This window comes from Manis javanica, chromosome 5 (assembly GCF_040802235.1).
Source record: "Manis javanica isolate MJ-LG chromosome 5, MJ_LKY, whole genome shotgun sequence".
NCBI classification, from domain to species: Eukaryota; Metazoa; Chordata; class Mammalia; order Pholidota; family Manidae; genus Manis; species Manis javanica.
Window position 1 is genome coordinate 152,157,985 of NC_133160.1, and position 12,988 is coordinate 152,170,972.

A 12,988-nucleotide genomic window follows, 5' to 3' on the forward strand; every position below is an offset into this window, starting at 1 on the left:
TGGCGGCGTGAGTAGAGCAGTGGAAATCTCCTCCCAAAAACACATAGAGCTATGAAAATATAACAAAGAAAAATCTTCCTAAAATAGAGACCACAGGACACAGGACAACATCCAGACCACATCCACACCTGCAAGAACCCAGCGCCTTGTGAAGGGGGTAAGATACAAGCCCCAGCCCGGCGGGACCCGAGCGCCCCTCCCCCCGGCTCCCTGCGGGTGGAGAGAAACCGGAGCGGTTTTTTTTTTTTTTTTTTTTTTTTTGGCGAGCCCTTTTTGGAAGCCTTAGAGGGACGGGCCCCCGTTGCTGGGGAGGCAGGGTGGCGGGACCGGTGAGGAGGTGCCTGGGAACGGCGCCAGAGGACAAAGAATATCCCGCGTTTCTCCCTGCGAGACCTGGGGGCGGGTGCCTGAGACCGGTGCCTGAGGACGAGGAGGTCGCGCGTTTTTCCCCTTTTTTTTTTTTCTCTTTTTGGCGAGCGCTTTTTGGAAGCCTTGAAGGGACGGGGACCCCAGTGCTAGGGAGGCACGGTGGCGGGACTGGTGAGCGGGTGGCTGGGACCGGCGCCTGAGGACAAAGAATATCCCCCGTTTTTCCCTGCGGGACCGGTGGGCGGGTGCCTGAGACCGGCACTTGAGGACAGAGGAAATCGCGCGTTTTTCCCCTTTTTTTTTTCTCTTTTCTGCGAGTGCTTTTTGGAAGCCTAAAAGGGACAGGGACCTCGGTGCTAGGGAGGCAGGGCGGCGGGACTGGTGAGCGGGTGCCTGGGACCAGCACCTGAAGACAAAGAATATCCCGCATTTTTCCCTGTGGGACCGGTGGGTGGGTGCCTGAGACCAGCACCTGAGGACAGAAGAAATCGCGTTTTTCCCCTTTTTTTTTCTCTCTTTTTGCCGAGTGCTTTTTGGAAGCCTTGAAGAGACAGGGACCCCGGTGCTAGGGAGGCAGGGCGGCGGGACTGGTGAGCGGGTGCGTGGGACCAGTGCCTGAGGACAAAGAATATTGAGCGTTCCTTCCCTGCGGGACCGGTGGGTGGGTGCTTTTTGGAAGCCTTGAAAGGACAGGGACCCTGGTGCTAGGGAGACAGGGCAGCAGGACCAGTGAGCGGGTGCCTGGGACCGGCACCTGAGGACAAAAAAAAAAAAAAAAAAAATCGCTTGTTTTTTCCTTTTTTTTCCTTTTTTTTTTCTCTTTGTTTCTGTTCCCTCTCTCATTGTTGCTGCTGTTGTTTTGGTTTGGAGAGTGCTTTTTGGAAATCTTAAAGGGGCAGGACAGGTCACTTAGACCAGAAGCAGGGAATCTGGGGATCTCTGGGCACTCTAACCCCCTGGGCAGCAGGGAGCACAGAGGCCCCTTACGGAGATAAATAGTCTCCTGGCTGCTCCCCCTCCAACGGGGCTCCACCATTTTGGAGGAACAGCCCCAGCCAGGCCAAGCCCACAGCAACAGCGGAGATAAACCCCAAAGCAACTGGGCAGGAAGCAGAAGCCCTGTCTGTGCACAGCTGCCCAGCACAAGCCACTAGAGGTCGCTATTCTCCCACGAAAAGGCTACAAACCAACAAGAAGGGAAGCTCTTCCAGCGGTCACTTGTACCAGCTCTGCAAACTATCTCTATCACCATGAAAAGGCAAAACTACAGGCAGACAAAGATCACAGAGACAACACCTGAGAAGGAGACAGACCTAACTAGTCTTCCTGAAAAAGAATTCAAAATAAAAATCATGAACATGCTGACAGAGATGCAGAAAAAAATGCAAGAGCAATGGGATGAGATGCAGAGAAAAATGCAAGAGCAGTGGGATGAAGTCCGGAAGGAGATCACAGATGTCAGGAAAGAGATCACAGAAGTGAAACAATCCCTGGAAGGATTTATAAGCAGAATGGATAAGATGCAAGAGGCCATTGAAGGAATAGAAGCCAGAGAACAGGAACGTATAGAAGCTGACATAGAGAGAGATAAAAGGATCTCCAGGAATGAAATAACACTAAGAGAAATATGTGACCAATACAAAAGGAAAAACATTCGTATTATAGGGATACCAGAAGAGGAAGAAAGAGGAAAAGGGATAGAAAGTGTCTTTGAAGAAATAATTGCTGAAAACTTCCCCAAACTGGGGGAGGAAATAATCGAACAGACCATGGAATTATACAGAACCCCCAACAGAAAGGATCCAAGGAGGACAACACCAAGACACATAATAATTAAAATGGCAAGGATCAAGGACAAGGAAAGAGTTTTAAAGGCAGCTAGAGAGAAAAAGGTCACCTATAAAGGAAAACCAATCAGGCTAACATCAGACTTCTCAACAGAAACCCTACAGGCCAGAAGAGAATGGCATGATATACTTAATGCAATGAAACAGAAGGGCCTTGAACCAAGGATACTGTATCCAGCACGACTATCATTTAAATATGATGGTGGGATCAAACAATTCCCAGACAAGCAAAAGCTGAGGGAATTTGCTTCCCACAAACCACCTCTACAGGGCATCCTACAGGGACTGCTCTAGATGGGAGCACCCCTAAAAAGAGCACAGAACAAAACACACAACATATGAAGAATGGAGGAGGAGGAATAAGAAGGGAGAGAAGAAAAGACTCTCCAGACAGTGTATATAACAGCTCAATAAGCGAGCTAAGTTAGGCAGTAAGATACTAAAGAAGCTAACCTTGAACCTTTGGTAACCACGAATCTAAAGCCTGCAATGGCAATAAGTACATATCTTTCAATAGTCACCCTAAATGTAAATGGACTTAATGCACCAATCAAAAGACATAGAGTAATAGAATGGATAAAAAAGCAAGACCCATCTATATGCTGCTTACAAGAAACTCACCTTAAACCCAAAGATAAGCATAGACTAAAAGTCAAGGGATGGAAAAACATATTTCAGGCAAACAACAGTGAGAAGAAAGCAGGGGTTGCAGTACTAATATCAGACAAAATAGACTTCAAAACAAAGAAAGTAACAAGAGATAAAGAAGGCCACTACATAATGATAAAGGGCTTAGTCCAACAAGAGGATATAACCATTCTAAATATATATGCACCCTACACAGGAGCACCAGCATATGTGAAGCAAATACTAACAGAACTAAAGAGGGAAATAGACTGCAATGCATTCATTGTAGGAGACTTCAACACACCACTCACCCCAAAGGATAGATCCACCGGGCAGAAAATAAGTAAAGACACACAGGCACTGAACAACACACTAGAACAGATGGACCTAATAGACATCTATAGAACTTTACATCCAAAAGCAACAGGATATACATTCTTCTCAAGTGCACATGGAACATTCTCCAGAATAGACCACATACTAGCTCACAAAAAGAGCCTCAGTAAATTCCACAATATTGAAATTCTACCAACCAATTTTTCAGACCACAAAGGTATGAAAGTAGAAATAAATTCTACAAAGAAAACAAAAAGGCTCACAAACACATGGAGGCTTAACAACATGCTACTAAATAATCAATGGATCAATGAACAAATCAAAATAGAGATCAAGGAATATATAGAAACAAATGACAACAACAACACTAAGCCCCAACTTCTGTGGGATGCAGCGAAAGCAGTCTTAAGAGGAAAGTATATAGCAATCCAGGCACACTTGAAGAAGGAAGAACAATCCCAAATGAATAGTCTAACATCACAACTATTAAAACTGGAAAAAGAAGAACAAATGAGGCCTAAAGTCAGCAGAAGGAGGGACATAATAAAGATCAGAGAAGAAATAAACAAAATTGAGAAGAATAAAACAATAGCAAAAATCAACGAAACCAAGAGCTGGTTCTTTGAGAAAATAAACAAAATAGATAAGCCTCTAGCCCAACTTATTAAGAGAAAAAGAGAGTCAACACAAATCAACATAATCAGAAATGAGAATGGAAAAATCACGACAGACTCCACAGAAATACAAAGAATTATTAAAGACTACTATGAAAACCTATATGCCAACAAGCTGGAAAACCTAGAAGAAATGGACAACTTCCTAGAAAAATACAACCTCCCAAGACTGACCAAGGAAGAAACACAAAAGTTAAACAAACCAATTACAAGCAAAGAAATTGAAACAGTAATCAAAAAACTACCCAAGAACAAAACCCCGGGGCCGGACGGATTTACCTCGGAATTTTATCAGACACACAGAGAAGACATAATACCCATTCTCCTTAAAGTGTTCCACAAAATAGAAGAAGAGGGAATACTCCCAAACTCATTCTATGAAGCCAACATCACCCTAATACCAAAACCAGGAAAAGACCCCACCAAAAAAGAAAATTACAGACCAATATCCCTGATGAATGTAGATGCAAAAATACTCAATAAAATATTAGCAAACAGAATTCAACAGTATATCAAAAGGATCATACACCATGACCAAGTGGGGTTCATCCCAGGGATGCAAGGATGGTACAACATTCGAAAATCCATCAACATCATCCACCACATCAACAAAAAGAAAGACAAAAACCACATGATCATCTCCATAGATGCTGAAAAAGCATTTGACAAAATTCAACATCCATTCATGATAAAAACTCTCAGCAAAATGGGAATAGAGGGCAAGTACCTCAACATAATAAAGGCCATATATGATAAACCCACAGCCAGCATTATACTGAACAGCGAGAAGCTGAAAGCATTTCCACTGAGATCGGGAACCAGACAGGGATGCCCACTCTCCCCACTGTTATTTAACATAGTACTGGAGGTCCTAGCCACGGCAATCAGACAAAACAAAGAAATACAAGGAATCCAGATTGGTAAAGAAGAAGTTAAACTGTCACTATTTGCAGATGATATGATACTGTACATAAAAAACCCTAAAGACTCCACTCCAAAACTACTAGAACTGATATCGGAATACAGCAAAGTTGCAGGATACAAAATCAACACACAGAAATCTGTAGCTTTCCTATACACTAACAACGAATCAATAGAAAGAGAAATCAGGAAAACAATTCCATTCACCATTGCATCAAAAAGAATAAAATACCTAGGAATAAACCTAACCAAGGAAGTGAAAGACTTATACTCTGAAAACTACAAGTCACTCTTAAGAGAAATTAAAGGGGACACTAATAAATGGAAACTCATCCCATGCTCATGGCTAGGAAGAATTAATATTGTCAAAATGGCCATCCTGCCAAAAACAATATACAAATTTGATGCAATCCCTCTCAAATTACCAGCAACATTCTTCAATGAATTGGAACAAATAATTCAAAAATTCATATGGAAACACCAAAGACCCCGAATAGCCAAAGCAATCCTGAAAAAGAAGAATAAAGTAGGGGGGATCTCACTCCCCAACTTCAAGCTCTACTACAAAGCCATAGTAATCAAGACAATTTGGTACTGGCACAAGAACAGAGCCACAGACCAGTGGAACAGATTAGAGACCCCAGAAATTAACCCAAACATATATGGTCAATTAATATTTGATAAAGGAGCCATGGACATACAATGGCAAAATGACAGTCTCTTCAACAGATGGTGCTGGCAAAACTGGACAGCTACATGTAGGAGAATGAAACTGGACCATTGTCTAACCCCATATACAAAGGTAAACTCAAAATGGATCAAAGACCTGAATGTAAGTCACGAAACCATTAAACTCTTGGAAAAAAACATAGGCAAAAACCTCTTAGATATAAACATGAGTGATCTCTTCTTGAACATATCTCCCCGGGCAAGGAAAACAACAGCAAAAATGAGCAAGTGGGACTACATTAAGCTGAAAAGCTTCTGTACAGCGAAAGACACCATCAATAGAACAAAAAGGAACCCTACAGTATGGGAGAATATATTTGAAAATGACAGATCTGATAAAGGCTTGACGTCCAGAATATATAAAGAGCTCACACGCCTCAACAAACAAAAAACAAATAACCCAATTAAAAAATGGGCAGAGGAACTGAACAGACAGTTCTCCAAAAAAGAAATACAGATGGCCAAGAGACACATGAAAAGATGCTCCACATCGCTAATTATCAGAGAAATGCAAATTAAAACTACAATGAGGTATCACCTCACACCAGTAAGGATAGCTGCCATCCAAAAGACAAACAACAACAAATGTTGGCGAGGCTGTGGAGAAAGGGGAACCCTCCTACACTGCTGGTGGGAATGTAAATTAGTTCAACCATTGTGGAAAGCAGTATGGAGGTGCATCAAAATGCTCAAAACAGACCTACCATTTGACCCAGGAATTCCACTCCTAGGAATTTACCCTAAGAACGCAGCAATCAAGTTTGAGAAAGACAGATGCACTCCTATGTTTATCGCAGCACTATTTACAATAGCCAAGAATTGGAAGCAACCTAAATGTCCATCTGTAGATGAATGGATAAAGAAGATGTGGTACATATACACAATGGAATACTACTCAGCCATAAGAAGTGGAAAAATCCAACCATTTGCAGCAACATGGATGGAGCTGGAGAGTATTATGCTCAGTGAAATAAGCCAAGCGGAGAAAGAGAAATACCAAATGATTTCACTCATCTGAGGAGTATAGGAACAAAGGAAAAACTGAAGGAACAAAACAGCAGCAGAATTACAGAACCCAAAAATGGACTAACAGGTACCAAAGGGAAAGGAACTGGGGAGGATGGGTGGGCAGGGAGGGATAAGGGGGGGGAAGGAGAAGGGGGGTATTAAGATTAGCATGCATGGGGGGGAGGGAGAAAGGGGAGGGTGGGCTGCACAACACAGAGAGGACAAGTAGTGACTCTACCACATTTTGCTAAGCTGATGGACAGTAACCGTAATGTGGTTGTTAGGGGGGACCTGATATAGGGGAGAGCATAGTAAACATAGTATTCTTCAGGTAAGTGTAGATTAAAAATTTAAAAAAAAAAAGAAAGAAAGAAAGAAAAGGGGGATTACTCCTTAACAGGATAAAACTATTGGTAAATCAAAGATCAACGCATGCTTTAAATATCCTTAATGTTGATCACTTAAAGGGTGTCAGATGATCAGCTATGGAGGTACTCTTTTCTGATAATATTCCTTTCTCTTAATTAAAAAAAAAAAAAAAAAAAAAGCAGTTACTGTGTGCTGACCTCCAATGAGTTCTGCACAGTGGTATAGAGGGCATGTCAAAGTGTGGGCAAAGGGTCTGTTTGTTTCTACGCAGAAGATCAAGGCCTAGCTTGGATACCCAGAAAATGAACTAAGATACGATATGAGGAGGAGCTTCCGGCATCAGCACTCTCTGGAGGACTCGTGCCGGGGGATGATCATCAAAAAGCCTCCACAGGGATCCGGACGATGCTGCAGTTGTGGCTGCATCCTGCCCACCGTCTCCTGGACTTGCCATAAGAAGGAGGAGGGAGATGTCTAGGCTGGCATATGCATACAGTGAGACAACGAATTTGACTGGATCTGTACTGTTGGAACTCAACCAGGAGTTGGGAGGGGTGCAAGTTGTAGCACCCCAAAATCTCATGACTATAGACTATCTATGGTTAAAAGAACATATGGGATGTGAACAGATCCCAGAAATGGGCTGCTTTAATTTGTCTGATGGTTCAAGTACAGTTGGAAAATATCCATCATATCATAGATAAATTTTCACAAATGCCTAGGGTGCCTAAATGGTTTTCTTGGCTTCACTGGAGATGGCTGGTAATTATAGATTTGCTTTGTTTATGTCACCGTATTCCTATTATGTTAATATGTGTGTGCAAATTAGTTAGTAGTTTAAAACCTATACATACTTAAGGTACTATACAAGAAGATATGTCAAAGAAATAATCAATCCTCCCAAGTTTCCTTCATATGCTACATCTATAGCTTTTCTTCTTCCTTCCTAATTACAAACCTTAAATAGAATTCGTGCCTCATATCGAATTTACCGAGTATCATAATTCCTCCAGGTGGTAAAGATACCTCGAGACAAGTGCTGGGCATAGAAGCCACAGGGCATAAATCTGCAAAGAAGTAAAAAGCTAACCTTTGCAAACAATATGGCTTCTCTCTCACTTACCAACTTTACATTTCCCTGTATGGCCCCGGAAGATGACTGGTTAGCCAGAGACGGGTAAGATTCCTCAAGGGAGGAACAACCTAAGACAGGCACAGTCGCAGGGGGGCCATCAGGTGAGAATTTGGGGATCAACAGAGGTGAGGCTCAGAACCTCACCCCCCCTGCTTTGAGAGAAATCTTCTGCATCCGTGGATGTCTTGCTGCCCTTGTCTAGCCTGGATTAATACTTAGTCCATAGGCACACACCTGATCATCTGATCATCTATATTTGCCTTCTTACAGCACTAAACTATGTTTTCTACCTTTATCTTGCATCTACCTACCACTTCAGCATTTTATTAAAAATAAAAATAATAATAATAATAGGAGAAATGTGGGATCAACATATAAATCAAGTACAAAAATCAAATGAATATTCATATTTGACCTGATGGTTTATAGGTCATATTGCATGATCAAAACCGAAAGTTTCTGTGATGAATGCCCTTGTACTGTTCACCATGTAAGAATTTATTCACTCTGTAAGAATTCGTTCACCATGTAAGAACTTGTTCGTTATGCTTCAGAAGATTGGAGACTGACGAGAATTAGGCTTGAGATGGATTAATGATTGTACATTGAGCATTGACCCCCCCTATACTGAATTTTATTGTTGTTAACAACCATTTGATCAATAAATATGAGAGATGCCCTCTCAAAAAAAAAAAAAAAAAAAAAAAAAAAAAAAAAAAAAAAGAGGTCACCAACAAATGGAAACTCATCCCATGCTCCTGGCTAGGAAGAATTAATATTGTCAAAATGGCCATCCTGCCCAAAGCAATATACAGATTCTATGCAATCCCTACCAAATTACCAACAGCATTCTTCAATGAACTGGAACAAATAGCTCAAAAATTCATATGGAACCGTCAAAGACTCCAAAGAGCCAACGCAATCCTGAGAAGGAAGAACAAAGTAGGGGGGCTCTCACTCCCCAACTTCAAGCTCTACTACAAAGCCACAGCAATCAAGACAATTTGGTACTGGCACAAGAGCAGAGCCACAGACCAGTGGAACAGAATAGAGACTCTAGACATTAACCCTAACATATATAGCCAATTAATATTTGATAAAGGAGCCATGGACATACAATGGGGAAATGACAGTCTCTTCAACAGATAGTGCTGGCAAAACTGTACAGCTGCATGTAAGAGAATGAAACTGGATCACTGTCTAACCCCATACACAATAGTAAACTCCAAATGGATCAAAGACCTGAATGTAAGTCATGAAACCATAAAACTCTTAGAAAAAAACATAGGCAAAAATCTTATGAACATAAACATGAGTGACTTCTTCATGAACATATCTCCCCGTGCAAGGGAAACAAAGGCAAAAATGAAAACATGGGACTATATCAAGCTAAAAAGCTTCTATACAGCAAAGGACACCATCAATAGAACAAAAAGGTATCCTACAGTATGGGAGGACATATTCATAAATGACAGATCTGATAAAAGATTGACATCCAAAATATATAAAGAGCTCACACACCTCAACAAACAAAAAGTAAATAATCCAATTAAAAAATAGGCTGAGGGGCTGAATAGACAGTTCTCTAAAGAAGAAATCCATATGGCCAACAGGCACATGAAAATATGCTCCACATCGCTAATCATCAGAGAAATACAAATTAAAACCACAATGAGATATCACTTCACACCATTAAGGATCACCATCATCAGAAAAGACAAACAACAACAAATGTTGGTGAGGTTGTAGAGAAAGGGGAACCCTCCTACACTGCTGGTGGGAATGTAAACTAGTTCAACCATTGTGGAAAGCAGTATGGAAGTTCCTCAGAATGCTCAAAATAGACTTACCATTTGACCTAGGAATTCCACTTCTAGGAATTTACCCTAAGAATGAAGTACTTCAGTTTGAAAAAGATAGATGCACCCCGATGTTTATCGCTACAATAGCCAAGATATGGAAGCAACCTAAGTGTCCATCAGTAGATGAATGCATAAAGAAGATGTGGTACATATACACAATGGAATATTATTCAGCCATAAGAGGAAAACAAATCCTACCATTTGCAACAACATGGATGGAGCTAGAGGGTATTATGCTCAGTGAAATAAGCCAAGCAGAGAAGGACAAGTACCAAATAATTTCACTCATATGTGGAGTATAAGAACAAAGGAAAACTGAAGGAACAAAACAGCAGCAGAATCACAGAACCCAAGAATGGACTAATAGTTACCAAAGGGAAAGGGACTGGGTAGGATGGGTGGGAAGGGACAGATAAGGGCAGGGAAAAAGAAAGAGGGCATTACGATTATCATGTATAGTGCGTGGGGGGGCACAGGGAGGGCTGTGCACAGAGAAGACAAGTAGTGATTTTACAGCATCTTACTACACAGATGGACAGTGACTGTGAAGGGGTATGTGGGGGGGACTTGGTGAAGGGGGGAACCTAGTAAATATAATGTTCTTTCTGTAATTGTAGATTAATGATACAAAAATAAAAATTTTAAAAAAACTAAAAAAAAAATTTATCACTTCTAAATCTTTCCTGGTTCCAATCCAAATACCTGATTTTAAGTACAAGAAAATCAAAAGGTATAGTGTATTTCCAAATTGTTTTTCATTAAATATAATTTCAAATAAAAGATGAAAACCAATATTTATTGAGCAGCTTCCTGTATTTTTATTATTTACACAGAGGACCTACTTTAACCCTCACTGAAAACTCAGGTAGATAAAGTTATTTTTTTAGTATATGTAATGAAAACCACAGTAAGTAGCTTGTAGTGCAAAGGGACCCTTGTTGTGTGGAAAGTGGCAAGAGTGCTGCCCGCAGAGCCCAGAACCGGGGAACAGGAAGCTGAAGGACCGCCCCCAAGTCACTGGAGCGGTGTAAGGAGGCCTGTGGTGGGTACAGCTCTTGTTTTCCAGACCTGTGTATTCTGCTTGGGAACACAGACCATCCAGAGGTCTCTATTCAGTGTTTACAATGCATTCTGGAAGATGGCACTCCCTAGTCACAGAATATTGCCTCTGATTTGGCGCTTCAGTGGCTTAATGGGCCATTCTAATACTGTGCCACACTGGCACCTCCTAGATGGAGCATTATTAAATATGACAAAGGATCCTAACATATAGACCTATTTTCATACCTCCTTCATGCCTGGCAGGAGTCTATATATCAATATTGGTGACCAGCAACTTGAATTTTCTCCAGTCATCCCAAGAGAAAATCCATTCAGTAGTGGGATTGTTGAGTCTCTGAACAGTAGTCATAAGACATGTCCAAACCAGTGACGCTGTGTCTGGTGGACTCCTGGGGGAGGAGAGGGAAGGCTTTCTACAGCCAGGAGCTGAGATGAAATGGTGTTAGGTATCATAGTTTACTGGAAGATGATTGCTTCAACGATGCCATTTGATAGAACATAAATAGGGTGAGTTTGCAATGTGTCAGTGGCTAATATCTTTAAAAAAAAGGCTGATTGCCTTAAAATGATAATGAAGTTGCCATTTTCTGAAGGAAAACCTAACACTATCTGAACCCAATCAGTTGCTGTTCTGTTTCTTTTCAGCCCTTCTCATAGAACGGCTTCATTTTTGCCTGGAAAAGAGGATTCTTTTGTTGTGCTTAGTAAAACAAACTCTAATACTGGCCAGACTACAAAATAACAAAACTTTTCTAAATATGGTTCTACAAATAACTTTTAAACAGCAAGACCATGTAGTAGTGTCCATTTGGGGTATTAAAACTAGTCAGTCAGCTTGTTGGAAGCCCAGTTGATAGCTTCAGTGCAAAAAGAAAAGCAAAACTAAAAATCCAGAAATGACTTTTTTTATCTAAATGGTTTTTATAGACCAAAAAAATGAATGAAGAATAAAAATTACTGAGAATTTTGCAGTCAAACCTGAATTTTCAGTAAATGCGTTTGTTAAATGTATTACAGTTTTCTTATCATTATCTCATTTCCATGCTGATTTGCGGCCAAACTTCTCTCCTTTAGACCATGTCTGTAGTTTTATTAGACAAACCAGGGATGACATTGGAATAGGAATTTTTTTTATTCTTTATTGAACTATGAACTACCAAGTCATAGCAGAAAACAGACAGATGTCAACCAAACTTGAGATAAGTGGTTGTGTAAAATCCTCTTCATGGTATGTATGCACAGAATATAGACTATACTCTATACATTCCACAAACAGTCATACACATAAGATTTCTAATCCTTTTTGTTAAGTGTTTTTAAAATGCCACCTATATAATTTTCTGAACTTTTACATTTGCAAAAAAAGTCACTTATTATATATTCCAGGTTTCATTTTAATGGCTTCAAGGTAGTCATCATTATAATTTTTAAAAGTAAATATAAACTTTGCTGCTTTTATGACCATTGCTAATTTTGGTATTTGTAATTTAAAATTAATCTCATAAAGAAAATAATTATAAACATACTAAAATCTTGAATTTGTGTTTGTGTTTATATATACAGCTTAAATACTCTCAGAAATTATCAGGTCAAGGAAAATTCCTATTGCTATTATTTTCAAAGATATTTTTTAAAGAAAACTAAGTGGCAATGATGTTATACACAAACACAAAAAATATTTTAAGGCTACATGCTACAAATGTATAAAACTTTAAGATTTCTAAGCATTTTGCATTGCATCATCCCCAAGATGGTACACATCATGATGATGAGGACAGCGACCCTATGGTAGAGAAAGCACCTCCAAGAAATTCGGTGACTTGGAAAAGTTCACGACTAATGTTTTAGAAAATGGAATCAAGAGAAAATTTTCTAACATCCAATCACAACATATTCTCTTGGCAAAATAAAAGGACTAAATATATGAATGATCTACTTCAGTGCCCATGCCATTGTGCCAGTTTGCAGAGTTTGTTTTAGGGGCACAGATTTATGGAACACTTATTGGATTTATCAATTTTGTATTTAGAAGAGACTTAAACCTTAGAG